This window comes from Leopardus geoffroyi, chromosome C3 (assembly GCF_018350155.1).
Source record: "Leopardus geoffroyi isolate Oge1 chromosome C3, O.geoffroyi_Oge1_pat1.0, whole genome shotgun sequence".
NCBI lineage: Eukaryota > Metazoa > Chordata > Mammalia > Carnivora > Felidae > Leopardus > Leopardus geoffroyi.
Genome location: NC_059338.1, coordinates 14655155 through 14668008, shown reverse-complemented (window position 1 = coordinate 14668008; position 12854 = coordinate 14655155).

The window sequence follows — 12854 nt, the reverse complement described above, 5'->3', positions numbered from 1 at the left end:
TTAACTTGTTTAAAACCAAATTCCTCACAATGTTCTGAAGTCAAACATTTACATATATATACTTGTAAAAACAGAATATGATTGCCAGAACATCCAAATGACTCAACAAGTATACATCAATGTTTAGGAAATTCATGTGCTATATTACCAGGAATCTTCCCATCGACTAATACGTCTCTTCCTTACAATAATTACATATGAAGACATTGACCAATGAATGAGAAAGATTATCAAATACTGAACTGTGTCCTTCCAAAATTCTTATGTTGAAGTCCTAACGCCCAATGTGACTGTATTTGGAGACAGGACTTTTAAGAAGGAAATTCTGGTTAAGCAAGGGATAAGGGACAGGCCCTAATCTAACTGGACTGGGAGCCTTATAAGAAGGGGAAGAAATGCCAGTGTTCCCTGTGTGTGCACAGGGGACAGGCCATGTGAAGACACAGCAAGAAGGTACAAATCAGGAAGACAGCCCTCACAAGAACTGTATTGGCTGGCACCTTGATCTCAGACTTCTTGTCCCCAGAACTGTGAGAAAAAAATAAATAGTTGGTGTTTAAGCCACCAAGCCTGTTATATTCTGTTATGACAACCTAAGAGAACTCATACAAAAATAAACTAATGTTTATTGAGTACTTGTTATGTACCAGAATCTGTTCATCATAATATCAGTCAATATTTACTGAATACTTACAAATAAAAATATTCTTAGGGCATTACCTTCTTTTCCATAGGTCAAGATGGTTTGCACAATGCCCACATTGCAACTATAAGATGAGGAAAGGAAAGAGAGCATCCCTTCCCTTTAAGTCTCTGCCCAAAAGTAGCACATTGTATTTGCTTGCATCCTATTAGGACAAAGTAATCACATAGATACCCTCAACTACAAGGGAAGTCAAGAAATGTAGTCTTTATTTTTTTTCCAAATCAGAAGTTCTGTTACTATCAAGGAAAGAAAGAATGCATATTGAGTGACACCAGCCAATCTTTCCTATACCCACACCCTCAAATGGACCTAGACATTCCTGAATAAGATATTTAATGTTTATAAATGTTTATAAACCCTCCTACTGGGCTTCACCTTAGATCCTCTGATTAAACCATTGGATAACGTTACCATTAGTTGGGGCTAGTCTTTTCTATACATCTTAGTTACTAACTCCTACTGTAATGAAGCCAGCACGTCCTTTTGTTGATTAACCCCCGTTGTTTATTGCCCTTATAATGGAAAAAACATAAATTTTTCTCATAGCCATTAAAGCAAAGTGATTTGCTTAAGGCTTCACATAGGAAGCAAATAGAATTACTGGGATATGAATCAAGATTTTGGCCTTCCAAGTGCAGCTTTGTTCCCACTTAACTATCAGATGGTTTAAAAGTACCTCCTAAAAACACTATAAGATTTACAAATGAACTAGTCTCTACATAATAGAAGATATCAGGTAGGCAAGTTCGATGGTGAAGACCAACCTGAAAAAATGGGATGAAGTTTTTGTGTTTCACCTATTTCTTTTTTCTTAAAATAACTTGATTTTTGATCACCAATATTCCATGATGTGAATGTATCATGTCTTACTAAATCTCTTGTAAATGTCCATTTAGATTGTTTCGTTCCATTTCCTTGCTGTTATAAACCACACTGTATTAAACCTAACTGCTTATAAATATTTATATGGGGCGGATTGTTCAAAAGTTATACACATTTTTAAAACCTGCTGACTGCCTTTGGCAATATTGCCAAGATGCTGTCCAAAAAGACTTACTAATGTTTACTTTCATGAACAATATATGACAATAAGGATTGAGGTCTTAGACTGGGTTCTCCAGAAGCAAACCTGATATGAAGATCCTTATGCAAGTGATTTATTCAGGAAGTGTTTCCAGGGGAGGCCAGTCAGGAAGTGATAAACAAGACAGGGGAAAAAAGGAAGCCAGGCAAAAGTGTGCTCTCAGGCAAAGTGCCACAGAGCTTAGGCTTCAGCCTGGGTCCTTGGGAGAACTCTCAAGAATAAAGTAAACCTTAGAATTGTCCCAAATGTAGTCGAGGAAGCTGGACTTTCACATTCTGATGCCTGGTAGTCACTTGTCAAAGGCCAGCTTGGGGAAGACATAAATCATAAGCATGCATGTTTTTCAGAAAGGCAGCTCCGGTAGCCTGAGGGCAATCTTCCAAACAAGAGCTTCAAGTCCCACACGTTAAAAGCACACAGAAGTCAGCAATAAAAGCACTGTGGGTTTTGTACAGAAAATGTAAGAAACCTGAGAGAATCTGGGCAGAGCATTAGTGTTTTCTGCTACAGTCCACCCCTTGGCCCTGCCCAGCCCTCTCACATTTCATGTTCAGTTCACTCCATTCTAGTAAAAATTCTTGAAGCTGATTGTTGCTGAAAATTTCTGGGGAAAGATTGTAAATTTGAGAGTTAGTCAAACCAACTACAGTCTGTGGCTACAGTTGGTCCCAAAGTGATGACATTTTATCATCTCTCTCTTCTACCCCAATTCTAGACTTTTCTTAACCACAACTGAAATTAACAATGATGCTACACACTACTGCCCAGTACATTGTTCATTGCCTTAGTGAAGAAACTTCCCTCTGGGCCTTATGAGGAACAGTCATGCTATGCCTCTAAATCTTTTGATCCCTTTCTCATTACTCTGCCAGGTCATTATTTGTTCCAAGCTTCTAGGAACTATTCCACTGGCATATTAGGACCAGGTCCAGGTGTCCTTGCCCAAGTGTTAAATACTGAGTCATAAGAGAGAGGCGCTATGTTAATAAACACTCCCTTATCCACCATCTTGATCTAGTATCCTCAATATCTACTTCCAGGCATGCTTCTCCCAGGAACCTGAGAATACATATTACCCATGCCCTATGGATCTTTTAACAAATAATTTCTTCTTCCTTTAATTAGCCCCAAATTTCCCCAGTTAGGTCATGTTGAAGCCTGGCCCTAGTTATCTATTTACTGATCAGGAAGAAGGTAGGAGCAGATCACAAGGACAGCAAGTATTACCTTTCAATACACCCACCTTACACGAGCCTTCTGAATCATCTACAAGCATGAAGGGGATGATTATCCTGTAGACAATGAGAGTTGGCAATTTTGCAGCCCCAGAGGATTCAGTAGGCTCTATAGCATATCTACTCAGATGTATCTTTCTTGAGCCTCATCATCCCCCTTCTTCCTCATCAAGGCCCTGATTTTGGTGTAAGGTATTTGCTAGGGTCCTTATGATCAGTCCTTTCTGGAATTTTGTTACCCCTACAATTAATCCTGGTGCCCAGTCTTCAACATAATCTTTCTTCTGCCTGAAGAATGTGAGGGTCTCTTTAAATACTCTTAAAGTCTTGCTGGCTTTCATATAGTGTCTTAAGTTGGTAATTGACTGCCCTCAGCCTGTATCTTTCTCTCTTTGATGTATTAATAGCACATAGTGAACAACCAGCCAATTTCACAATTCTTGTAATCACAATTTTTCTTATATCTTTTATTTATTTTATTTTTTAATTTTATTTGGGGGGCAGGGCAGAGGGGCAGATGGATAGAGAGAGGGAGAGAGAGAATCCCAAACAGGCTCCATGCTCAGCACAGAGCCTGATGCAGGCTCAATCCACGACCCTGGGATCATGACCTGAGCTGAAATCAAGAGTCAGACGCTCAACCATCTGAGCCACCCAGGCGTGCCTTTCTTGTATTTTTTAAATGGAAGTGATGTTGTATGAGTCAGAGCATCCTTGCCATGTGTATGTCACCCCAACTTAACACAGATGAAAATCTTAGTAACTGCATGCTAATGCCAGGAATACAATACTCCATCTACGGGCCTTTGGTTTCAAGTGTTCAATGGATAGCTAATTTTAGAATCTGGTCCCCAGAATCTGCTACTTGGGACCACTGCTGGTAGCAACTATTTTAGGGGAGTTCTGTAGAAGCAGTCTCTGAGGTGAGGATTTGTATGCAAATAATTTCAACAAAGGCTCCCAGGAAGACTAGTAAAATAGTGGGGGAGGCAGGATAAGAAAGGGAGGGAGCCCAACCTTGTTGTGATCTCAGGCAAAATCCCTCAGAAAGCAGATCTTTGAGGGGAACTCTGGTGTGTAAGAGAGACCACAGAACCGACTTCATCTGAAGCCAAGGAGCTAGACTTTGGGCCTCTGTATCCATCAGTTTTTGGACAGGGGCCCCCAATTTTAATGTAAATCCCTAGGTACTTCCAGTTCTCTGTATAGAGGGGGCAAAATGACTCCAGTGCCCCAAGAGCAGTTCTCCAGGGCAGAACTATGGGCTGGTCCATAGAAGAGCAAGCATGGCGAAGGGGGTGTGGTGGTAGGGGGGAGGGCAAAGGAAGTATAAGAAGGGATCCTTGGTATCTGGGTAGACCACTACCATTGTCTGCTTAGAGCTATACTCTGCTCCCTTTTTCTTTTGTTTGCTTGTTTTTTGTTTCTTTGCACAACTTCTTTTTTTTTCTTTTTAAGGACTCAAGGTAATTTACTTGTAAAATGGGTAATAGTTGGCAAATTGTGCAAAGTTTGAAATTTCAAAAAGGTATACGGGGACCATCTCTCTCCTTTGTATCCTTTCAGGGATATCCTGTGAGAATAGATCTTGTGTGGTACAAAAATCACTAAACCTCTTGTGTTTCATCATTTTGTTTCAAGTTTTGTTTTATGTAATTCACTTAAAGGGATCATTTCTTTTCTTCACAGGAACCCAGAGCAAGGATGACACCCCTTAAGGAAAAGAGAAGTAAACTAAGAGTTATTGAGTGCCAAGTAATCTGCAGAAGGAGGCCCAATTCCCTATATATTAATTGGCAAATCTCCATTGTTCTAGGTGGTGATAAGGACAATTATAAGTTTAGGGGAAAATTCCCTTAATTACCAGAAGTGTTTGTCTCAAAATTTTATTCATTTGTTATACTGTGAATGAAAGAGAAATCATTACATAGTGGGCTGGTAGAATACTGGATTATAATAAAAGGCAATGGATGGGTTTTAGGGCCACCGATCTGGAACTTTAAAGAACAACAAAGCTTTACTTATTTGCAAAAAAAATCAGTGTCGAAGTGAAGAGAACACCGGAAAGGAATAAGAAAACCTGTGCACTAGCCTGTCTTGCCAGGAACTTTCTGTGTTAGCTGGGTTAGTTCACTTAAACTCTCTGTTCTTCCATGGTCCTCTGTAATCTTTCACAGGAGTATTGTGAAAATAAGTATCCCTAAAGTAAAGCATTTGGATAATTTGGTATACAATAGTCTAATTAATAATAATACTAATATGATGGATTAGGCTGGTAGGCAAGTGTTTTTTCCCCCTTTTGATTTACTTTTAGATTGTCACTGTTGTTCAGCTATCTAAACAAGGTATCTACAGGTTTCATTTATTCTCCAAAGTCAAGTCAGCTCACCCTATAGATAGAAATGTACATTTTCACTATTAACGTGTTGTTGGGGAAAAGCACTTTATCAAGTGAAGACACAAGAGGCAGTCAGCTCCTAGTCCTTTCTTTGGATTAACAGAGTTTTCCTTTCATGACTCAGCTGGTATGATAGTAAATAGGGGAAGAGGGAGTGTTGAAAGTTACATTGTGAATTTAAATTTTGCACACAGACCAGGAATGCCAAGCCTGTAACTGATTGGCATGTTTGAATTTATCAAATGAGTGGAAGAAAGTATCTGTTGCTTTTATTTATGTTGATTTCTAATAGCACGGAGATCTTTCAAGAAGTGCCTGACCTCCAAGTCTATTTGTATTTACCTGCTGCTTCTTATGGTCACCTGTCTGTCAAGTGTCTGTGTATCACAGCTTGGGCTACACAGATCTGGAGGACAACAACTGTAGAACACCTGATTCCAAAGCGGATTTTGTTTTTGTCTGAATTATCCTTGCAATTGTTTTCTATTGTTGCTATAGCAAATGACCACAAATGTAAGCGGCTTAAAACAGCACAAATTTAGTATCTCAGTTAAGTGGGTCAGAAGTCCAGGGACAATGCACTGACACTGCATGGGCTAGAGTAATGAAGATGTGGGCAGGGCTCTGTTTCTTTCTGGAGGCTCTCAGCATCCGCTTTCAGTCTCCTGGTCATTGGCAGAATTCAGTTCCATACGCATGCACAACTGGGGTCCTGTCTTCTTGATGGCTGCCCGCTGGGGGTCACCCCTAGTTCCTGGGGGTCTTGTTTCAGTCCTTGCAGCCTCTTGCATTTCAGAGCCAGCAATAATTCACCGAACCCTTATCACACTGATGCATGTTCTGTGTATTTAAGTCTTTGTTTGTTTGTTTGTTTGTTTGTTTGTCTTAAATTCAACATACGAGTGAAATCATATGGTTATTTGTCTTTGATTTATTTCACTAAGCGTTATACTCTCCAGGCCCATCCATGCTGCTGCAAATGGAAAGATCTCATTTGTTTTTATGACAGAGTAATATTCCATTGTATATATAAATACCACATCCTCTCTATCTATTCATCTATGAATAAACACTTGGGTTGCTTCCCTATCTTGGCTATTATAAATAATACTTTAACAAACATAGGGGTGCATACATGTTTTCAAGTTAGTGTTCTCATACTATTTGGGTAAATACCTGGATCATATGGTAATTCTATTTTTAATTTTTTGAGGAACCGCTACACTGTTTTTCACAAGGGCTGCACCAATTTGCATCCCCACCAACAGTGCACCAGAGTTCTTTTTCCCCACATCTTCCCTTTGCATTTGTTATTTCTTCTCTTTTTGAGTCTAGCCATTCTGACAGGTGTAAGGATATTTCATTGTGGTTTTGACATGTGTTTCCCTAATTATTGGTGATGATGAGCGTCTTTTCATGTGTCTGTTGGCCATTTTTATGTCCTCTTTGGAAAAAATGCCTGTTTGATTTCTCTGCCCATTTTTAATTGGATTATCTATCATTTTGGTGTGGAGTTGTTTTAGTTCTTTATGTGTTTTGGGTATTAATCCCTTATCAGATATATCATTTGCAAATATCATTCAGAAGGTTGCTTTTGTCATTTTGTCAATTGCTTCCTTTACTGTGCAAACACTTTTTATTTTAGTGTAGTCCCAACAGTTTATTTGTGCTTGTTTCCCTAACCTGAGAAGACATATTGAGAAAAATGTTTCTATGGCAAATGTCAAAGAAATTACTGCCTATGTTATGGTCTGTAATCTTTTTTTTTTTTTTTTTTCCAACGTTTATTTATTTTGGGGACAGAGAGAGACAGAGCATGAACGGGGGAGGGGCAGAGAGAGAGGGAGACACAGAATCGGAAACAGGCTCCAGGCTCTGAGCCATCAGCCCAGAGCCTGACGCGGGGCTCGAACTCACAGACCGCGAGATCGTGACCTGGCTGAAGTCGGACGCTTAACCGACTGCGCCACCCAGGCGCCCCTGTAATCTTAATCACATCTGCAAAGACCCTTTTGCTGTAACATTTTCACAAATTCTGGGGATTAAGGCATGGCATGGAAATCTTTGGGAGCCATTATTCTACCTACCCCAATCCCAAATGCCAAAAAGTGAGTAATTATGGAGTGAATGTCCTCATATAATTACCTTCCCTCTAGAGTTACTTAATTGTGGTTAATTATTAGTGACTGCCTGGTTTACCTAGCAAGTATTAACAGGTATTGTATGAAGCAGGTGAGATACCGGGATGGGATAGTGATTGGGGGAGGGGTGGAGACACATTTTCCTGATGTTTCCTTCCATGTGGAGAAAGGTTCTCTAACAAAAAAATCCTAGCCTCTCCAACACACTCCTTCATTCCTCCCCATTATGTGACTGATGGCTTTGGGAGGAAGAATCAGGACTGCATGGATCAGCCCCTATTGGGGGGGGGGTCACACTTGAGATCTGCCTACCTGCAGGGAGCAGGAGCACTGGTTTGCTCTTGGTTACATGACAAGTTCAGGGGTAAATGCTCTGCCTTTGTAGGGGGAGGCCTCTGATTGTCGAGTTCTGTCTATAACTGAGAGCATATGTGGTCAGATGGATTAAATCAGTCTTTCAGGCCAGTTTTAACATGGACAGATCAAGCTCAATATTTTTGATATGCATATTGATGTAATCACTACATGCCGAATCAGGTACATGGTACTAAAGGGTGGACAAAGATAAATTAAGGTTTGCAATTATAAGATAGCAGAGTAGGGGCACCTGGGTGGCTCAGTTGGTTAAGTGTCCGACTTCAGCTTAGGTCATTATCTCACAGTTTGTAAGTTGGAGCCCCACGTTGGGGTCTGTGCTGACAGCTCAGAGCCTGGAGCCTGCTTCAGATTTGTATCTCCCTCTCTCTCTGACCCTCCCCCACTCACATTCTGTCTCTCTCTCTCTCTCAAAAATAAACATTAAAAAATTGTATAAGATAGCAGAGTAAAGGTATTTTTTCTCTCTTCTTGCCTCTGAAATCACTCCAATTAAAACAATATAATATAATAAATAATGGTGAGATAGGTGGAAAAGTGATGAGAAAGAGGAAGACCGTGTATGCAGCTTAATTTCTTCACTTTTTATGGTGGGGGAAGAGTAAAGGCGGGTGTCAAAAGATACCAATGTGACAAATTATGTATATATTTAAACCTATTTACAGAAACCCAGGAAAGTTCTAGAAAACCGAATGACAATAATATGATTAACTAAAATTATGTCAGGGAGGGCGTCTGGGTGGCTCGGTTGGTTAAGGGAGTGACTCTTGGTTTTAGCTCAGGTCATGATCTCACTGTATGGGGGACTGAGCCGTGTGGGGCTCTGCACTGACAGTGTTTAGCCTGCTTAGGATTCTCTCTCCCTTTCACTCTGCCCTTCCCCTTCCCTCTCTCTCTCTCTGTCTTGCTCTCAAAATGAATAAATACACATTTTAAAAATAGAATGAAATTTTGAGAGGTGGAAAAAATTATATGAGTTTTGCCACTGCTTGAAGTAGGGAGACAGTAGATATTGCCTAAAGGAATAGAATTTGTTGTGTTTTATAAATTTTAGCTATAAATTATATCACTAGAAGATTAAAAATAGAATACAGACATGCAGGGGGAAATGTATTTAAAAAGAACAACGAAAGCATAGAGATACAATGAAAAATTGGAAAAGGCATAAAAATAAGAGTAACATAAAGGTAACATAAAACCAAAAAGTATATTTTATATCAATAAATATATATAGTATATGCTTTCCTATTAAAATATAAAGGCTTTCAAGTTGTATCAAATGTAAAATCCAACCACATGACGTATAAATACATACTTAAATCATATTGACAAAGAAACATTGAAAATGAAAGAATTTATACTTTTTTAAGTTTATTGATTTATTTTGAGAGAGAGACAGAGTGGGGGAGGGACAGAGAGAGAGAGAGAGACAGAGAGAATCCCAAGCAGGCTCTGCACAGCCAGTGTGGACCCTAATGTGGGGCTCGAACCAATGAACCATGAGATCATGACCTGAGCCAAAACCAAAAGTTGGACACTCAACTGACTGAGCCACCCAGGTGCCCTGAAAATGAAAGAATTTAAAAAGGTATATCATATAAATAAAAAGATAGTTCACTGAAAAAGATATAAATGGGTTGTCAATAATGTGAAAAGATCCTACTCTCATAACTGGAACAATTCAAAATAAAACAACTGTAGAGGGGGCTGTTCACCTAATCAAATCAGCAAAAATTTACTTTAAATTAGTGAAGTCAGATCACACACTGGTTGGTGGAGGTGAGAGCAAACAAGCGGCCCCATGCATGGCTGGAGCGACTGTAAATTAACCAAGGATTTAAGGAGTTGTAACTTAATAGTACCTGTTGAAATTACAAATACACTTGCTCAATGATGCAGCAATCCCAGTTTGACAAATTTATCCCAGAGCAATCGTCACACATATGTACAAGCATGTGCAATGCAGTATTTACTGTAAGAGCAAATATTTGACAGTAACCCAATATGTCTATTTATCAAATCTATGAAGCCATTAAAAATAAAAATGTAGCTTTTCGTGTATGTGTATGAAATGAGCTCCAAGAGTAAGGGGGTGGGGAGAAGTGTCCCTATAAAGTGTCTGTGTTCACGTACATTTCGCTTTTGTTCAAATTAGAAAAAGATGCCTCTTCCTCTGTGTAGACACAGTCCTTGCCTGGACCCATGGTTTGCAACTGGAGCAAAAGAGGATTCTAGCCACACTTACCCCTCAACTGCATACCCTTACGGAGGACAGAGCCATATGTGGTCATCCCAGCTCCAAAGCAAAAATCTGCAGTACTTTTTAATATGGCATTTAAAGAAAAGGAACATCTCACCTTTATTCCTATTCTTTTAGTACAGAGGCATACTATCAAACAATTATCTAAGTAGAAATAATGGATCGAAGATATCTTGATGTAACCCACAAGGAAAATAATAACCGGTGGATCATTAAGGTTTAATCATCTAGTGGAAGGAGTGGCATTTTATTTACCAACGATCTTAATTTGCTTTCTGAATTGAATTAATTGATTACTTAATTTGGTGCTTAACATCACTTGTTATCTTTGAATAGCATCACCGAAACTTTAAATTAGTAAAGTTTGTAAACAATGAATTGGAAGATGGACCAGATGTCACAGATTTGCATCAAATGAATGTTATAACATCTATTTCTATTATGCTAATACATTCATATTTTAAAACATTTGAAAAGTCAGTTACCTACAAGTTTGGTCCATATCATGCTCATATATGGTTTGTATTAAACCTCCTAAAACACACACCAAAATTTCAGTAACATAACGTAATAACCCAATGCAATTAATTATTCCTGGTTGACTGATGGCTTTCCCCTTGAGGTAGCTAGATTCAGGGATTCTTTTCCTTTTGTGCTCTGCAGTGACCTTGGGCCTTGGATTCCTCCATATATATCTGACCGAAAAGGAAGAAAAGACTGGAGAATCTTGCATGTTAAAAGCCTCAGACAGGAAGTGACAAATATCACCTCTCCTCTTACTACATTGGTAAGATCTACTCTTATGGCCACACTTAAATACAAAGGAAATGTCTGTAGCCCCACAGCTGTCAATCAGAAACAAGCCTGGGGTGGGAAGGGGGGACAAATTTTTGAAAGGTATTTTTGAAATACCTCTGCCACAGAATTGGACCTTGTAGGGCTGTTTCTGACTGAATTAATTACCCCGAATTTAAGTGCTTGGCATTACATGGACACAAGATTGGCCTATACATGGAATAAAAGATCTGAACTGAATAAACTACCTGACGATTCTTCAAAAAAACAAAGTGCTCATGGGTACCGTCGACTTCTCATGATCTTTCAACCCACGTCTACCTGAAGCTTATTCTTACAATTTCATCTGACAATATTGGCCAAAAACATATTGAGCTTTTCCACAAACTCAACCTGCATTTTTCAGTCTTTATGTTGACGTACTTTCACTGAGTGACACTGGTGACCGTTTCCCCTTTCCTAGTATTCTTCACCTTTGTCTATACTTATCTCTTCTTCTCCTACTTCTTCTGGACATTTCATCTCAGACCTCTTCCCAGCTTACCTCTTCTGATGTTCCTCAACCATGGATGTTTCTGAAGGGTTGATCCTGACTCAACACTCTTCCTTTTCCAAACCTTCCTTGAATGATCTTATGATCTTACAATTAGAGCCACCTGAATGCAGTTAGTGCTCAAATGTGTATCTCTAGATATTAACTGTCACCCAAGGTTCAGATCATGCTTCCATGCTGAACATTTTCTCTGGATATCACACAAAGACGTTTCATTCATTAAGTCCAAAGGTACCTTTTTCTAAATTTGCTTTTCCCCATTATTTCTGTCTCAGCTATGAGACACTATCGACCAAACTATATAAAAGCTAATAAGAGTTCATGCTTTACCATATTTATTTCAGCCCCATTGAATTAACCATAAGCATGACTTGCTTATTTTATCCCTTACATACCTCAAATCTAATCTTTCCTATTCATTCCCTATTAGTATTGTCTTAATTTGAAACTTTAAAATTTATCCTCTGAATTACTGAAATCGTGTCATTTTGGGTCCCCATCTCTTTAGGTTTTACATACTGGCTCATGATGATTCCACCCCAGCCCTACGGGCTCAAAACATCCTGAACTGGGTCATGATGCTTAATTTGAGTTTGTAGTAAAGATCCCAGTAATTTTGATTGCCAGCCAATTTTGAAAATTACTGCCCTAGAATAAGTTCTATGGGCAAGCCCCATGTAGCAGGTTATATAGCAACCAATCCCCATGTATATTTTCAGGTCTTTATATATTATTGGTTAGTTTTCTAAGCCCTCAAAACTACAAATGAGGGGCAGTAAGGCTTTGACGTGACAAGTCCAGTTCCTTCAACAGCTTCAAGTTCAATTCAGTTATCATTGCTACAGGGTGATTGAATTGGAGAAACCCTTGGGGTCACACTGTGCATTTTACATACCCCTGTGTTCAGAGTATTAGTCAGGTCACAGACATTTTTTATCAGGTCACGTCAGGCAAATGTTAGGGGATGAATCACTGTATTGGCAAACTAACCGGGGGCTATTGTAGAGCCCCTCAGTTGCTGAGTTATGAATGCCATCACTTAACAGAGAGAAGAACAGGAAATACATGAGTATGTATCAGTGTTTCTTAGATTCTTAGATTGGTTGTCTTATGAGACAGTGCATTCGTTGGCAGGATATTGGAGAACTCATTAAGTTGGCTGGAGGTGGAAAAAAAAGTCCGGTCAATGAGCAGAAATCAGGGAAGCCGAGAGGCCTAGAAAGCAGGAAACTGAGTAATTATCTCATTAGCAAGAAGAGGCTGGTCAGGACACTGCTACCACCACTGCTTGATGGAAGACCTCCAGG